Source organism: Equus asinus, chromosome 29 (assembly GCF_041296235.1).
Source record: "Equus asinus isolate D_3611 breed Donkey chromosome 29, EquAss-T2T_v2, whole genome shotgun sequence".
In the NCBI taxonomy this organism is placed as follows: domain Eukaryota; kingdom Metazoa; phylum Chordata; class Mammalia; order Perissodactyla; family Equidae; genus Equus; species Equus asinus.
In genome coordinates, this window is record NC_091818.1 from 31,928,671 (window position 1) to 31,945,848 (window position 17,178).

General features: G+C 36.6%; 1 long non-coding RNA gene across 1 annotated transcript in view; it reads right to left on the reverse strand.

Annotated features, from left to right (window-relative positions):
• Nucleotides 1-17,178, reverse strand: part of LOC123281986 (uncharacterized) — a 57,696-nt gene that overhangs the window by 8,904 nt on the left and 31,614 nt on the right. The window lies entirely within an intron of this gene.

Sequence of the window (17,178 nt, forward strand, 5' to 3'; positions counted from 1 at the left end):
TAAATACTTTTAAACGTTTCTGCCCAGTAATCCTGAGAGCACAGTATAGAACAAGTGCCTAATGGACTCACACAACACCTTGAAAGAAGACCAGACCTTCTGCTTCCCAAGAGCTCTATGACTCACCCACACAGCCAGAAGCGCTAGAACCTGGGTGGCAGCTGTGTGGACCAGTGGGCAAAGATACAGAAGCCCCAGCCTGGTTGTTCTAGAGAGATTTACTTTAGTTGCCCAGAAATCTAAAATATGAATAGCCAAAGATAACTCTCTTTCCTTCAGTTGCAAAGCAGTTTTTTTAGTATCCTCTTGGAATTTCAGAACTGAACTTTGCCTTCAACAGCATAGTCGAATATGTATTTCCTCTTTGAATCTCTGTGATTTAATTTGCTTTATTTTTATAGACATTAACAATTATAATAATTAAGTAGATTTTTGCATAGGAAAAAAGTGGCACAAGATTTTCTGTATAACTTTTGGTAACATTGTGTTCAAGAGTGTGATACTAGCTACTAGAATGACAGCTGTAAAATGTCCATTTTTTTGGTTAATCTTGGCTACTTCCAAATGTATATAAAATACATTGCACTAGAATTACTTCTCTAGTCCTAAATTCTATAAGGATTATGAAAAAGCAAAGATTTTCTCATAAACATTGAGCCTACAAAATGCTAAATTCTTCTTACTATTGCTACCTAACAAAGCATCCCAAAACTTCATGGCATAAAATAATCATTTTACAAATTCTGTGGCTCAGAAGTTTGAACAGAGCACAGTGGGGATAGCTCGTCTGTTTCTCAATCTCGAGGCCCAGCTGGGAGACTGGAGGTGGCTTTACTCACGTGACTGGGACCTTAGCTTGGTCTAACTGATAAATGTGGAAAACTACACCAAACAATGCAAATACATTTTCTTTTCACGTGCATGTAGGACACTTACCAAGATAGGCTATATGCTGGACCATAAAGCAAGTCTAGAAAATCCCCAAAAGTTTGGAAATTAAGCAACACACTTCTGAATAACCCAAGGGTCAAAGAGAAATTAAAATGAGAATTACAACATACTTTTCACTGAAGGATAATGAGAATAGGACATAGGAAAAATTGTGGGATGTAACTAAAGCAATGCCTGGAGGGAAGTGAATAGCTTCAAATAAATAATATTAGGAAAGTAGAAAGTTTGGAAATTGGAAAGCTAAGCTTTCATCTCAAGAACAAGAAACCCAAAGTAAATAAAAGAAAGTAAATAAGATAAAAAAGAGGTATTCACATGCAAAAGAACAAATTTGGGCTCACAACTGAAGCCAGAGTGGCCCTGATAGCATAGCAAAACCTGACAAAGATATTACAAGAAAGATTATAAATATTTCCCATGATCATAGACACAAAAATCCTATAGAAATATGAAACGTATTAATAAATTTTATCTATGTGTAGATGTGTGTGGATGTGTATTCGTGTGTAATACCTCATAACTAGGAAGTGTTGCAGAAGTGATAAGTTGGTTCAACATAAAAAATTATTAATATTTTTTCACATTAACAGAATATAGGAGAAAAACCATATTATTAGATCAATAGATGCAGAAAAAGCATTTGATAAAATTAAAAATCTGTTCATGATTTTAAAAATCTCAGTAAAATAAGAGTAGAAGGACCCTTTAAATATGATAAAGGATGTTTACGAAAGACACATTCTTAATGGTGGAATATTAAACACTCTCTCCCCCAAATTCAGGAGTATCACCACTGCCCATTTCATCTCTTATGTACAGCATTGTCCTGTGGAGTCCTAGCCAGTACAATCAGGCAACAAACAGAAAATATAAGACAATTGGAAAGAAAAAAGTTAAAAAATCATTTTTCATAGATAACACTAGTCATAAATAATATGCAAAAGAATCTACACATTTAGAATGCATAAGGGAATTCAGCCAATTACTGGATATAAAGTCAGTATACAAAAACAATTATATTTTTATAGACACAAAATAGGCAATTAGAAAATAAAATATATCATTTCCAGTAGAATCAAAAAGCACCAAATACCTAGGAATAAATTCAATGAAAAATGTACAAGTTGCTACTCTGAAAACTAGAAAGAATTGCTGAGAGACAAAGCAATAAATGAATGGAGCATGCTCATAGATTTCTGGATGCAATATTGAGTCAATTCTTCCCAAATTCCCAAATTCAGATTGAAATTCAATGAAATCCTAATCAAGATCTCATCAGGTTTTGCATGTGTGTGGATTTGACAAGCTATTTCTGTTTATATGGTATTTAGTCCATTAGAGCTGCTATAACAAAATACCAGAGACTGAGGGAGCTTAAAATATTTGTTCAACAACAGACACTTATTTTTCACAGTTCTAGAGGCCGTACAGTCCAAGATCGTGGAGGAGGCAGATTTGGTGTTGGGAGGCCGCACTTCTTTGATGGCCTAGACAGCTCTTTCCTCACATGGTGGCAGGGGCAGAGAAGATTTTTCAGGCCACTCTCATGAGGGCATTAATCCCATTCATGAAGTTCCACCCTCATGACCTACTCACTTCCCGGAGGTCCCACTTCCTAATACCATCACCTTGGGGGATATGTTTCAACGTAGGAGTTTGGGGCGGGACGCAAATAATCAAACCATAGCATATGGAAAATGAAAGAGACCTAAAGTAGCCAAGATAAACTTGAAGTAGAAAAACAAATGTGGAGAACTTAATGTGCCAGATTTCAAGATGTTTTATAAAGCTATAATAGTTACATGTGGTACTGGTACAAGGATAGACAAATAAACCAATGGAACAAAATAGAGTGTTCAGAAACAGACTCACAAACACACCTGCTTTTCAACACCTGCTCTACTCCAACTAAATAGGAAAAGGACAATCTAATCAATAAATAGTGTTAGTCAATTGGTATTTGTTTGAAAGTAATGTGCCTTAAATAGTACCTTACTTCATACACAAAAATTAATTTGAAATAATAGACAAAAATATTAAAAGTAAAACTATAAGCTGCTAGAAGTGAACAAAGAATATTTTTGTGATTTTGCAGTAGTCAGAGATTTCTTAAAGAGGACACACAAAATATAAAAGATGAATAAATTGGATCTTATAAATATTAAGAGCTTCTGTTCATTAAAAGACATTAATAAAATGCAAAGGCAACTCAGAGACCAGAAAAAGATATCTGCATTACACTATGTATATATTTCTGTATCCAGAATCTATAAAGAACTCGTAACAATCAAAAGGAAAAGGATAACCCAATTTAAAACTAGGCAAGGGCTTTGAATTGACATCGCACAAAAGATCTCCATATGATCTATAAGCAATAAAATGGTGCTCAACTTCATTAGCCATCAATAAAATGCAAAATAAAACCACAATGACATACCACTACACCTTCACCATAAGCTAAAATTAAAAGGACCAGCATGTGTGTGTGTGCATATATATATATGTATGCACACACACACACATATATAAAGTGTTGATGACAATGTGGAAAAACTGGAAATCTCAGATATTGCTGAGAAGAACATAATTTGATGTGACACCTTTGGAAAAGCTGTCCAGCAATATCTACTGAAGATGAATATACCCACACCTTATGATCCAGCAATTCTACTCCTCGGTTTAAAAGAAATGAGTGTTTGTGTTCATCAAAAGTCATAAACAAAAATGTTCCTAGCAGTTTTGTTCATAGTAACTTCAAACTGGGAACAATAAATGTCTATCAAAATACCAGGTAAATAAATTGTGTTACATATTCATACAATGGCTAACTACACTTAATAAGGAATAATGAATTTGATGCATGCAACACATGGAAGAATTTCACAGACATAATTTTGAACCATGAAAAGCCTGATACAAAAAAGTACATGTGTGTGATTCCAAATATATGAAGGTCAAGAACACGCAAAACTCAGGCAGGGGAGCTAACTCATAGCCCCACTCACTGGTGAGTGTAACTCCAGGCCCAGCCTGACCAGAAAGCCTGGTCAGAACACCTGGAAACTTCTTAGCTCAGCAATGCTTGAGCTGAGAGTACAACAGGCAGAGGTGATTGTCTGTAGAGCAAAACCAGTGGCACCATTCAGCCAGGGAACATGGGGTGTAGGTCAGCTTGAGGCAAGACCACAGACAGAGAACCAAGCCAGTTCTCCCACTCTGCCCAGGCAGATAAACTAATTCATAGCTCCACCCATTGCAGAATATAGCATTCAGCCTACCAAACAGGGAACCTAAACAGAGCACAGGGAGCTGTGTAGCCCATCCAACAGCTCTGCTTACAGTGGAACTTGAACACAGAACACAGCCCTTGGCTTTCTCCAACTGCACAGCACTACTGGTGGCTCCATCTGGCCAGGGGACTCAGTGTACAGTCTTGCCTGACTCGGGTCCCCAAACAACAAATGTGCAGATCTTCAGGCCCATTCTGCTGCCTCACCAGAGCAAGAAAGCTAATTCATAGCCCCATCTACTGTTGAGTATAGTACACAGTTAAGACTGTCTAGGAAGCTAGCCCAAAGAACCCAGGCAACCACAGAGCCCATCTTACAGCCTTGCTTGGACAGGGAACCAGGCCAGCAGTCCTATTCAACTGTTCTCAGCCAGCAGCACACTCTCCCTCAACTTCAGAGTTTGGGTAGTGGCCTTGCCCAAAACTAGACCCCAATAGCAAGCCCCATCTGCCCAAGGATCTTACCAGCAGACACATACAGAAACCCAAACTGAACTGATTATCTCTGCCTAAGGGAACCTGTAAAGTCTGAAAGAGGAGACCACTTATTCAAAGGTACAGATACCAATGTAAGGAATGAAGGTACTTGAAAAACCAGGTAACCATGACACCACTAAAGAAAACTAATAAAGCTCCAATAAGTGATCCTAACGAAATGGAGATCTATGAACTGTCAGACAAAGAACTCAGAATACTCCTCTTAAAGCAGTTTAGTGAACTATAAGAACATACAAACAACTAAATAGAAGTAGGAAGACAACAAATAAACAAAATTAAGAGTTCAACAAAGAAACAGAAATCATTAAAAAAAAAGAAAAGAAAAGATATACTGCATCTGGAAACTACAATGACTGCATTGAAGAATAGAGAGCTTCAAAACCAGACTCAACCATGCAGAAGAAAGAATCAGTGAGCCAGAAGACAGGGCATTTGAGATTATCCAGTCAGAGAAACAAAAAGAAAAAAGAATGAAAAAGTGAAGAAAGACTATGAGAGTTTTGAGACACAATCAAAAGAAACAATATCTGTATTATGGGACTTCAGGAAGAGGAAAAGAAAGAAAAAGGGAAAGGAAGTATATTTAAAGCAATAATGGCTGAAAATTTCTCAAACCTATGGAAAGAAATGGACATCCAGATCCATGAGACTCAATGGACCCCCAATAGGTGGAAACCAAATAGGGCTACTATGAGACACATTACCATTACAGTCATGTGTTTCTTAATGACAGGGATATGTTCTGAGAAATGCATCACTAGGCAATTTCATCATTGTGTGAACATCATAGAGTATACTTACATAAACTTATATAGTATAGCCTACTACACACCTAGACTAAAGCAAAAACGACAGGAGTTCGTTATTACTAAACCAGGCTTACAAGAAATTTTAAAGAGACTTCTTTAAGTTAAAACAAAAAGGTGCTAATTAATAACAGGAAAACATATGAAGGTATATCTCAATGTTAAATATATAGTTAAACTTAGAATACTTAAATGTTGTAATGGTAGTGGGTTAATAACATAAATCTAGCACGAAGGTTAAAAGATAAAAGTAGTAAAAATAATTAAAACTACAATAATTTGTTAATGATACACAAGAAAAAAATGTAAATTGTGACATCAAAAACATAAATGTGGGGAGAGAGAGTAAATATGTAGATCTTTAAAATGAGTTCAAATAAATTGTTATCAAGTTAATAGACTGTTATAACATGTGCATGTAAGCCTCATGGTAGCCAAAAAGCAAAACCTACAGTACCTTCACAAAAGATAAAGTGAAAGGAATCTAAACATACCATTCTAGAAAATAACTGAAAGACAAAGGAAGAGCGCAAGAGAAAAAAGGAGTAAAGAAATTATAAAACAACCAGGAAACAATTAACAAAATGGCAATACGTACATACCTATCAATAATTACTTTAAATGTAAATTACCTAAATGGTCCAATTAAAAGATATAGAGTGGCTGAGAGGCCAAAAAAACAAAATTTACTACATTCTGCCTACAAGAGACTCACTTCAGATGTGAGAACACACACAGACTAACATTGAAGGGATGGAAAAAGATAGTCCATGCAAATGGAAACCAAAAGAAACTTGGGGTATCTATACTTATATCAAGTTTTTATTTTGGGAAATTTCAAACCCTCAGAAAAATTGCAAGAAGGGTACAATGCATACCCCATAACCCTTCTCCTAGAGCCACAATTATTACCATTTTGCCACATTTGCTTTAGTTCTTTCCCTCCCTCCCTCCCCTCTCTCTCTTCACAAACACAAACTTTTTTTGCTAAACCATCTGAGAGTTAGTAGCAGGCATCATAACACGTCACCCTAAACACTTCAGCATGCATCTCCTAAGAACAATGACATATCACAGTAGGGGAAATTTGCCATTGATATAATACTATTATCTAATATACAGCCCATATACAGCTTTTCCCTGCTTATCCCACTATCTTTTTTTTAAATTTTATTGAGGTCATGATAGTTTATTTCATTGTGAAATTTCAGTTGCACATTATTATTTGTCAGTCACCATATATATCTACCCCTTTACCCCTTATGCCCACCCCCCAACCCCCTTCCCCTCTGGTAACCACTAATCTGTTCTCTTTGTCCACATATTTGCTTATCTTCCACATATGAGTGAAAACATATGGTGTTTGTCTTTCTCTGTCTGGCTTATTTCACTTAACAAAATACCCTTAAGGTCCATCCATGTTGTTGCAAAAAGGACAATTTTGTCTTTTTTATGGCTGAGTAGTAATCCATTGAATATACACACCACATCATCTTTATCCATTCATCAGTCAATGGGCACTTGGGTTGCTTCCATGTCTTGGCTATTGTGAATAATGCTTCAATGAGTATATGGGTGCATAGGTTTCTTTGAATTGTTCATTTCAAGTTCTTTGGATAAATACCCAGTAGTGGGATAAGCAGTATGGTATTTCATATGGTATTTCTATTTTTAATTTTTTGAGAAATCTCCCTACTGTTTTTCATAGTGCCTGCACCAGTTCACAATCCCACCAGCAGTGTATGAGTGTTCCCTTTTCTTCACATCCTTTCCAACATTTGTTGTTTTTCATCTTGGTAAATAGCCATTCTAAACGGTGTAACGTCATATCTCATTGTAGTTTTGATTTGTATTCCTCTGATGATTAGTGATGTTGAACATCTTTTCATGAGCCCGTTGGCCATCTGTATATCTTCTTTGGAAAAATGTCTGCCTATATCCTCTGTCCATTTTTTGATCAGGTTGTTTGTGTTTTTGTTGCTGAGTTGTATGAGTTCTTTATATATTTTGGAGATTAACCCCTTGTTGGATATACGATTTGCAAATATTTTCTCACAGTTTGTGGATTGTCTTGAAACAACCAATTATTAGTAAAGACATTGAATCAGTAATCAAAAACCTCCCAACACAGAACACTCATATGGCTTCACTAGTGAGTTCTACCAACATTTAAAGAAGAATTAATACCAGTCCTTCTCAAACTCTTCCAAAAAATACGAGAGAAGGGGACACTTTCAAACTCATTTTATGAGGCCAGCTTTACCCTGATACCAAAAGCAGACAACACCACCAAAAAAGAAAATTACAGGCCAATATCCCTGATGAACATAGACATACTGAGGCAAAATTCCTCAACAAAATATTTGCAAATTAAATTCAACAATACATAGAAAGGATTATACACCATGATAAAGTGGGATTTATTCCATAGATGCATGTGTGTTTCAACTTCTATAAATCAGTGAATGTGATATACCACATTAACAAAATGAAGGATAAAAATTAGACGATCATCTCAATAGATGCACAAAAAGCACCTGACAAGATTAAACAGATTTATGATAACAACTCTCAACAAAGTGTAAAAGGGAATGTACCTCAACATAATAAAGGTTATGTATTACAAGCCCACAGGTAACATCATATTCAACAGTGAAAAGCTGAAACCATTTCATCTAAGATCACGAACAAGACAAGGATGCCCACTCTTGCCACTTTTTTTCAACATAGCCCTGGAAGTCCTAGCCACGAAAACTAGGCCAGAGAATCATCCAAATCAGAAAGGAAGAAGTAAAACTATCTCTATTTGTATACAACATGATATTATGTGTAGAAAACCCTAAAGACATCACCAAAAGACTATTAGAACAGATAGAGGAATTCAGTAAAGTTGCAGGACACAAAATCAATATACAAAAAACGGTTGTGTTTCTATACACTATCAACAAACTATCATAATGAGAAATTAATAAAGATCCCATTTATAACTGCATCAAATAAAATAAAATACCTAGAAATAAATTTATCCAAGGAGGTGAAAGCCACATATACTGAAAACTATAAGACACTGATGAAAGAATTGAGGAAGACAAAAACAAATGGAAAGATATTCCATGCTTATGAATTGGAAGAATTGATATTGCTAAAATGCCCATACTACCCAAAGCAATCTACAGATTCAATGAAATCTCTATCAAAATTCCAACGGCATTTTTCATATAAATAGATCAAACAATCCTAAAATTTGTATGGAGCCACAAAAGATCCTAAATAGCCAAAGCAATCTTGAGAAAGAAGAACAAAGCTGGAGACATCACACTCCCTAATTTCAAACTATATTACAAAGTTATAGTAATCAAGACAATATAGTATTGACATAAAAACAGACACTTAGATCAATGTAAAAGAACAGAGAGCCCAGAAATAAATCCAGGCATGGTCAATTAATTTACAACAAAGTGGCCAAGAATATACAATGGGAAAAGGACAGTCTCTTCAATAAACGGTGTTGGGAAAACTGGACAGCCACATGCAAAAGAATGAAACTGAAACACTATCTTACACCATACATAAAAATCAAGTCAAAATGGATTAAAGATGTGAACATAAGACCTGAAACTATAAAACTCCTAGTAGAAAACAAAGGAGTAATCTCTTTGACATCACTCTTGGCAATGACTTTTTGGATTTGACACCAAAAGCAAAGGTAACAAAAGCAAAAATAAACAAGTGGAACTATATCAAACAAGAAGCATCTGCACAGCAAAGGAAATTATCCACAAAATGAAAAGGTAACCTACTGAACGGGAGAAAATATTTGCAAATCACATATCTGCTAAGGCATTAATATCCAAAATATATTAAAAACTCATACCAATCAATAGAGCAAAAACATCCAATTTTTAAAATGGGCAGAGTAACTGAACAGACATTTTTCCAAAGAAACATAAAGACAGCTGTTGAGTATGATCTTAGCTGTGGACTAGTCTTATATGGCCTTTATTATGTTGAAGTATGTTCCCACTAAACCCACGTTGTTGAGGTTATTTTTAATAATAAGATCATATCATCTTCAAATAGTGACAATTTTACTTCTTCCTTCCTGATTTGGATGCCTTTTATTTCTTTATCTTGCCTGATTGCTCTAGCTAGGACTTCCAGTACGATATTGAGTAAGAGTGGTGAGAGCTGGCATCCTTGTATTGTTCCTGGTCATAGAGAATAAGCTTTCAATGTTTCTCTGTTGAGTATAATGTTAGCTGTGGGTTTGTCATATATGCTCTGTATTATATTGAGGTATTTTCCTCCTATATCCAATCTGTTGAGGGTTTTCATCATGAATTGATGTTGTATTTTGTCAAATGTTTTTCCTGCATCTGTTGAGGTGATCATATGATTTTTGTCCTTCATTCTGTTAATGTGGTGTATCATATTCATTAATTCGCATATGTTGAACCATCCTTGCAACCAGATAAATCCCACCTGGTCACAGTGTATAATCCTTTTAATGAGTTCTTGAATTTTTTTTTTGCTATATTTTGTTGGGAATTTTTTCATTGATATTCACCAGGGATTCTGATCTGTAATTTTTTCTTGTACTGTCTTTACCAGGCTTTGGTATCAGGGCAATTCTGGCCTCATAGAATGAGTTTGGAAGTGTTCCCTCTTCTTCAATTTTTTGGAAGAGTTTGAGAAGGATTGGTGTTAATTCTTTCAATGTTTGGAAGAATTTTCCCATGAAGGTATCTGGTTTTGCAGTGTTCTGTGTTGGGAGGTTTTTGATTACTGATCCAGTCTTATTACTTGTTATTTGCTTGTTCAGAATCACTATTTTTTCCTGGATCAGTCTTGGTAGGTTTCATGATTCCAGGAAATTATCCATTATTTTTTAAGTTATGTAATTTGTTAGCAGGTAATTGTTCAGAGTAGTCTCTAATGATCCTATTATTTCCATAGTGTTCATTATTATTTCTCCTCTTTCATTTCTGATTTGAGTCTTGTCTCTTTTTTTTTCTTAGTTAGTCTCATTAAAGGTTGGTCAATTTTGTTTATATTTTTGAACAGCCTGCTCTTGGTTTTGTTGATCTTTTCTATTGTTTTTCTAGCATTTATCTCATAGATTTCCACTCTGATCTTTATTATTTCCTTCCTTCTGCTAGCTTAATTTGCTCTTATATTTCTAGTTGTTTCACATGTACAGTTAAGTTTTTATTTGCAACTTTTATTATTTCTTAATATATGCATTTATTGCTATAAACATCCCTCTCAGAACTGCTTTTGCAGCATCCCCTAGGTTTTGGTAAGTCATGTTTCTGTTTTCCTTTGTTTCAAAATACTCTTTGATTTCCCTTTTGATTTCTTCTTTGACCCATTAGTTGTTTAGTAATGTTTTATTTTCCAAATATTTGTAGATTTTCCAGGTTTCTTTATGTTTTTGATTTCTAGTTTCCAAAACCACAATGGGATATCACTTCATACCTGTTATAATAGCTATTATCAAAAAGACAAGAAATATCAAGTGTTGGCAAGGGTGTGGAGAAATGGGAACCCATGTGCACTGTTAGTGGGAATGTAAATTGGTGCAGCCACTATGGGAAACAGTATGGAGGTGCCTCAAAAAATTGAAAATAGAACTTGCGCCAAACTCATAAAAGCAGAGAGTGAAATGATGGCTGGCAGAGTCGGGGTCGGGGAAAGAAAGAGATGTTGTTTAATGGTATATACTTGCAACTAGTAGACAAGTCTTGGAGATCTTATACATAGTCCAGAGGTTATAGACAACAAGGCTGTTTATAAACATTAACTTGCTAAGAGACTAGATCTCAATTGTTCCCAATACTAGAAGAAATGACAATTATGTGACATGATAGAGGTGTTAGTTAATGCTACAATGGCACTTCCACAGTGTTTTACATAAAATATATCTCAGTAAAAAAATGGAACTGCCATATGATCCAGCAATCTCATTTCTGGGTATTTATCCGAAGGAAAAAAATCATTATTTCAAAAAGATATCTACACTCCCCCGTTCATTGCAACATTATATACACGAGCAAAGACCTGGAAACAACCTAAGTGTCCATCGATGGATGAATGGATGGATGGATAAAGAAAATGTGGTATGTATATATGTGTATATATATATATATATATATATATACACACACACACAATGGAATATTATTCAGCCATGAGAAAGAAGGAAAACTTGCTATTTACAACAACACGGATGGACCTCAAGGGAATTATGCTAAGAGAAATAAGTCAGAGAAAGGAAGACAAATGCTGTTTGATCTTACTTGTATGTAGAATCTAAAAAAAAAAAAAAAAAAAATCAAACTGAACTCATACATACAGAGAACAGATTGGTGGTTGCCAGAGGTGGGGGTTGGAGTTGGGTAAAATTTGTGAGGGTGGTCAAAAGGTAGAAACTTCCAGGTATAAGATAAATAAGTCCTGGGGATGTAATGCATAGTATGGTGACTCTAGTTAATAATACTGTATTGCATATTTGAAAGTTGCTAAGAGAGTAGATTTTAAAAGTTCTCATCACAAGAAAAAAAAGTGTAACTGTGTGATGGATGTTAGCTAGACTTACTGTGGTAATCATTTTGCCATATATATATATGTTAAATCATTGTGTTGTACACCTAAACCTAATACAATATCACATGTCAATTATATACCAATTTTTTTAAAAAAGTAGGTTAAGTATAGGGATGTATAAATAATTATAGACCAAGTAAGCAAAAGAGACAGATAAAGCCTAATGAAACCAAGATATTCCTCTTCTTTCAAAATAAAATATTACTTATTGAATAAATAACACAGGATATACCACTGATATTTTAGGCTCACCCTGGAAGTTCCTGCCAGGAAGATGAACCATAAAGCAGAAAGAGTGCTGGACTTGAGATTATAAAATCTGGTTGTATATACTCATTCCATCACTTCTTTTACTCCTGTATTCATTTAGCAAGCATTTATTGACTAGCTGTTAGGCACCAGGCAAGGTACTAGCTAGTCCCCTTACTGTTCTGGAATCTAGTTCCTCTGCTATAAAATGGGAATAACTATACCTATCTCACCAGTTTGTTATAAAAATTAAATGAGATAAGCTCTGACGGTTCTTTACTCCCATTCATATTCAATAATAGTTGACTGAAAACATTCTCTTGCTTAACTCCTAAGAATAAAGATTCTTGATAATGATCAGAAAAAAAAAAGAGAGTTATTAGAAAAAACGAGTCATATGGTGGGTAAATCCAGCATTAGTTCCTACAGTTTCTCAAAGGCTTTCCATTATAACTATAGATACAGTTTTTACAGTGTCTCTGAATCAGTCACTGGATTTGTTTGAAGACCTTTAACAACTCTATGGTACAAATTTCCCTGTTGCACAGGTTCAGTAGCTGAAGTTTAGAGATGAAGTTATTGCCCATAATCACACAAGAACACGACAGGACTGAGACCCCAGGCTGATCCGACCGTCCCTAGTACCCTGCCCCTGAACGCCAGTGAGCCAAAGCGGCGCTAAGCCCAGAGAACAGTCAATGTCACCTATGCCTTCAAAGATGGGACAACTGTGCACAGCTCAGTACAATGAGGTAGAAAAATGTCTGCCCTCATCTCTGAATAGTTGCTTCCAGTGTGGCTTTGGGCAATTTACTTGAACACTTTATATGTATTTTATATGTAAAATAAGGTTGAAATGATACTCATCTTCATTCAGATCTTAGTGAGCATTGCTGTACATACCAAATAAGGTATTAAATATAAAGCATTGTACTAGACAATCAACGAGTGTCTGTTCCCTTCTGCCCACCTCTTCCTCATGAAGAAGATGGAATGTGGAAATCACAGAATTATCGTATGTATCCGGGAGACACTTGCCCCACACACCAAATTTATACCAGCCCAGAATTTCTAAAACTAAGTATCAATTTAATCGAAGAAAAAGCACATTACATGCATTACTCACTGTCATATAACATAGTACTTATTATATTAGGGTAAGTAACTTAATATTCTTAGCACAAAAAAAATATTTTGCCATGAATGTATTTGGATCTGAGTATAAGACTGACCGTACAAATATTTTTTTCACTATGTTCCAAATCGCAATTAATGCTAAACATCTCTACTGAAGAGCAGTGACTCATTCTATCAACACAATGGTTACATTTAACAATAATATTTTCTTCTCTGTCAGTAGCACTTCTCTTCTTGTTAGCACTAACTGATGTTACATATTAAATCAATTGACTAATTCTAAACAAATATTTTGAGTGAGAAAGCAAATGTGAGCAATTTCCAGCTGTCTTGTAGAATTAAATTAAAACATTTTGTCTATAAATACACATATAAGCTTGTTAAAGTTTAATAGAGGAAATATGCCATGTCAAAATCACATTGCTCTGTAAAAACAAACAAAAAAAATAACCCAAACTGGTGTTTCTTTTTATTTACTACATTTCCTATATAGTCTTATTTAGTTTCTGTCACAGTTCTTATCTACTCATTTTTATAATTCCTAAAAGGTAAGTACCATCTTTTCCCATGTGGCAGAATTCCGAAATCCTAACTGAAATACACAGTATTTCCTTGCAAGAGGTTGGAACCAGAAATTAATGCAGTGGATGCCTCTGAAGGCAGAATGGACCCCTGACATGCATCCTAGCATTCACTAGCTACGTATCCTTGAATAAGTTGCTTGGTTTCTATCTTGTTTTCTTCACCTGAAAAATGGGTTGCTGTGAGAATTCTAAATATTCTGCATGAATTTTCTGACTCAAAGTAATTAATTGGTAAGTATTATAATCATTATTATGGATTATCAGCTTACTGATCAACCAAAAATACTACCTATCTAAAGGAGACGCACAAATCCATTGGGACTAGATAAAAAAAATATAATTACATTTAAAATATTTAAGCTCCCAAACAATCAAATTTTTTGGATGGGGCAACAGTTCTCAGCAGATTCCCAGAAGTGGATTTGTGACCTCCCTTACAACGTTAAGAATCACTGCAATAAGCTTTGAGCTTTTCAGAGGCAGCAAGCAGATTTTAGTCACATCTTAATTTTAGTAACAGTTTATGGAACAAAATTGGGAGTCAACAGTGTTGTGTTGAATTGTTGTTCAATATAATATCCATTGGTAATCCATTATAATCTTTACCTGTCTAAGTAAGGGAAATTTCATGAACTGATTTTCCTCTTAAACTGCTGGGGTTATAAGAGATTCCCCCTGTTGTCCTCAGTAAATGTGATTCCTAGCACAACTAGGATAAGAGATGACTATAGAATAAAGCAACATATTAAGATTCAACTGACTAGAACTCCTGTACTCCAAAAACATGAGGATATTGGGTGACCCTAACAAATCCTGATTGGTGAAATTTGAAGCACAGTCGGTTACACGATTAGGTAAAAACCTCAGGCAATGGGATAGGAAAGATTGCTTTAGGTGAAAAGGGTTCTCTCTCTCTCCTAATCTGGAGCCAAACTTCAAGGGGACAGTGGCTTTAGTTTGGCTGCAGAGGAGTTTTATAATTTTGGAGCAGGAGCACCTGGGACCTAAGGGTAGATTCTTCAAATGAGGAGTTGAGTTCTGGTACCTAGATGTCTAGGAGGAGGCTGTGGGAAGTGGGTGAGGTTGGCAGAAAGGGAGATGGGATAAGGTCAAATGCAAATACCTAGTTCAATATTTTTAAGAAGTAAAAGTATCTTAACCAGGATGGGGGTATTTAGAAGCCAAAACCAGACAACCCCAAAGAGGTGGAATGCAAGATGGGGAAACCTTCACACAGCAGGCACGAGGGGCTGTCCAGAAGGACAGGTAGAGAACACTTAGAGTTCACGTTATAGCCCCACTACACAGATGAGAAAGCAAAGGCCCAGAGGTTAAGCTCATACACTGGTAAGTGGCAGAGCAGGGTGTCAAACACACGTCTTTGAGCAGGACCTGCTTGTCCCTGAGCCTAAGGAAGGCTAGGCTGACAAGTAGGGAGTCCATGACCTCCAGGAACAGAGAGCCAAGCACACTATTACCCTTCCTTCTGCAATGGGTTCCTTGCCACCTAGCGTAGTTTTAATACTTCCAGATCAGCTCTGTTGCACTTCTTCACCAGCCACTGTCCTACCACCTCCCACCCCTTTCTTTGCAGAAGAAAATGAAAGGAGACACTTCTGGTTCAAGATGGCACATAGGAAAATCCTGAACTCACCTCCACTGAATCTACAGCTATATATGAAATAATTTCCTCTGAAAATAACCTAAAAACTAGCTGAACAATGACTATACATCACACAAATCAGAAAAACATACATGGAAGCAGGTAGGAGAGGCTGAGACCCAATCTTACCCTAAATCCCACCCCTGGCACAACAATGCACAGCCAGGAGGGAACTCAAAACCTGGAGCTTCTCCCTGTGGAATGAAGGGTTTGAACTCCATATCAGGCACCTCAGCTTTTAAGACCTGCACCTGAGAGATGAGCCCCCAAAACATCTCATTCTGAAAACCAGTAGGGCTCACATCCACAAGACCCACAAGGCTATAGCAGTCTGAGAAATGGGTCATAAAGGGCTCATGTGCTTGGACTCATTCGCCCGAGAGCCCAGTGTGGAAGTGATCAATTATGCCCAGACTTTATGTGAAACAGGCTCATTTGATAATCTTAAAGCATCAACCTGGGGGCAGGTGTCTAACTTAACACACATCTAGGGGCATGCTGGAATACTTTCCAGGCACAGAGGCTGGTGGGCGCCATCTTGCTGAGTCCCAGTGTCTCCTGCAGGGAAACTTTTGCATGCGTCTGGTACCCCAGTTTTTGTTGCTGCCACCAGGGGATGCCCCTTAATCACTTGCCTCTGGAGGCCAGGGTGGCTTGCATTCCTGGGTCCCACAGGACTATAAAAATCAAATAGACAATTCTTGGCAGGCTACCACCCCCAGGACACTCCCCACACAGTAGAGTAAAACACACCCCCAGACTTTCTGTGAAAGAGGCCTATTTGCTTGTCAGGAGGTTGGCCTGAGGGGCAGGCTTCAGGTGTGGCACACATCTAGAGCCATATGGAGGTGCTCTCAGGGAATGTAGGCTAGTGGACACCATCTTTGCACTCTCCCTTTTCCTCACTATGGCTTTCTATATCTCCCAGAAAGGAGCTTATACACCATCTGGAACCCCCATTTTTGTGACTACCACCAGGGAACACCTCCAAATTGCCTAGTTCTGGTGGCCAGCAAGGCTTATGCTTGTGGTCTCACAGGATGGTATTTATTTGCATACTTTAAAAGCTTCTGCCTGAGGGTCTGGCTTCTAATCAGCCTGAATCTTGGTGCTGAGATCCTCCCCTTTGGGATACTGACAGGTCTTGGCACACCCTCACCTACTGAGAGCTATTAAAAATAAAATAGGTTACTGGACAATCACAAAAGTTTGAGAGACAACCAACAGCTAGGACGGGGTAGAATTATAAGGTTCATCTCCTACACAAGGCCACTCTCTTCAGTCCTGGGAGATGTGATGCTTTATCAAATGCATGTAAACCAGCACAGAGAGTCAAAGAAAATGAAGAAAGAGAGGACTATTTTCCAAACAAAAGGACAAAATAAAACCTCATAA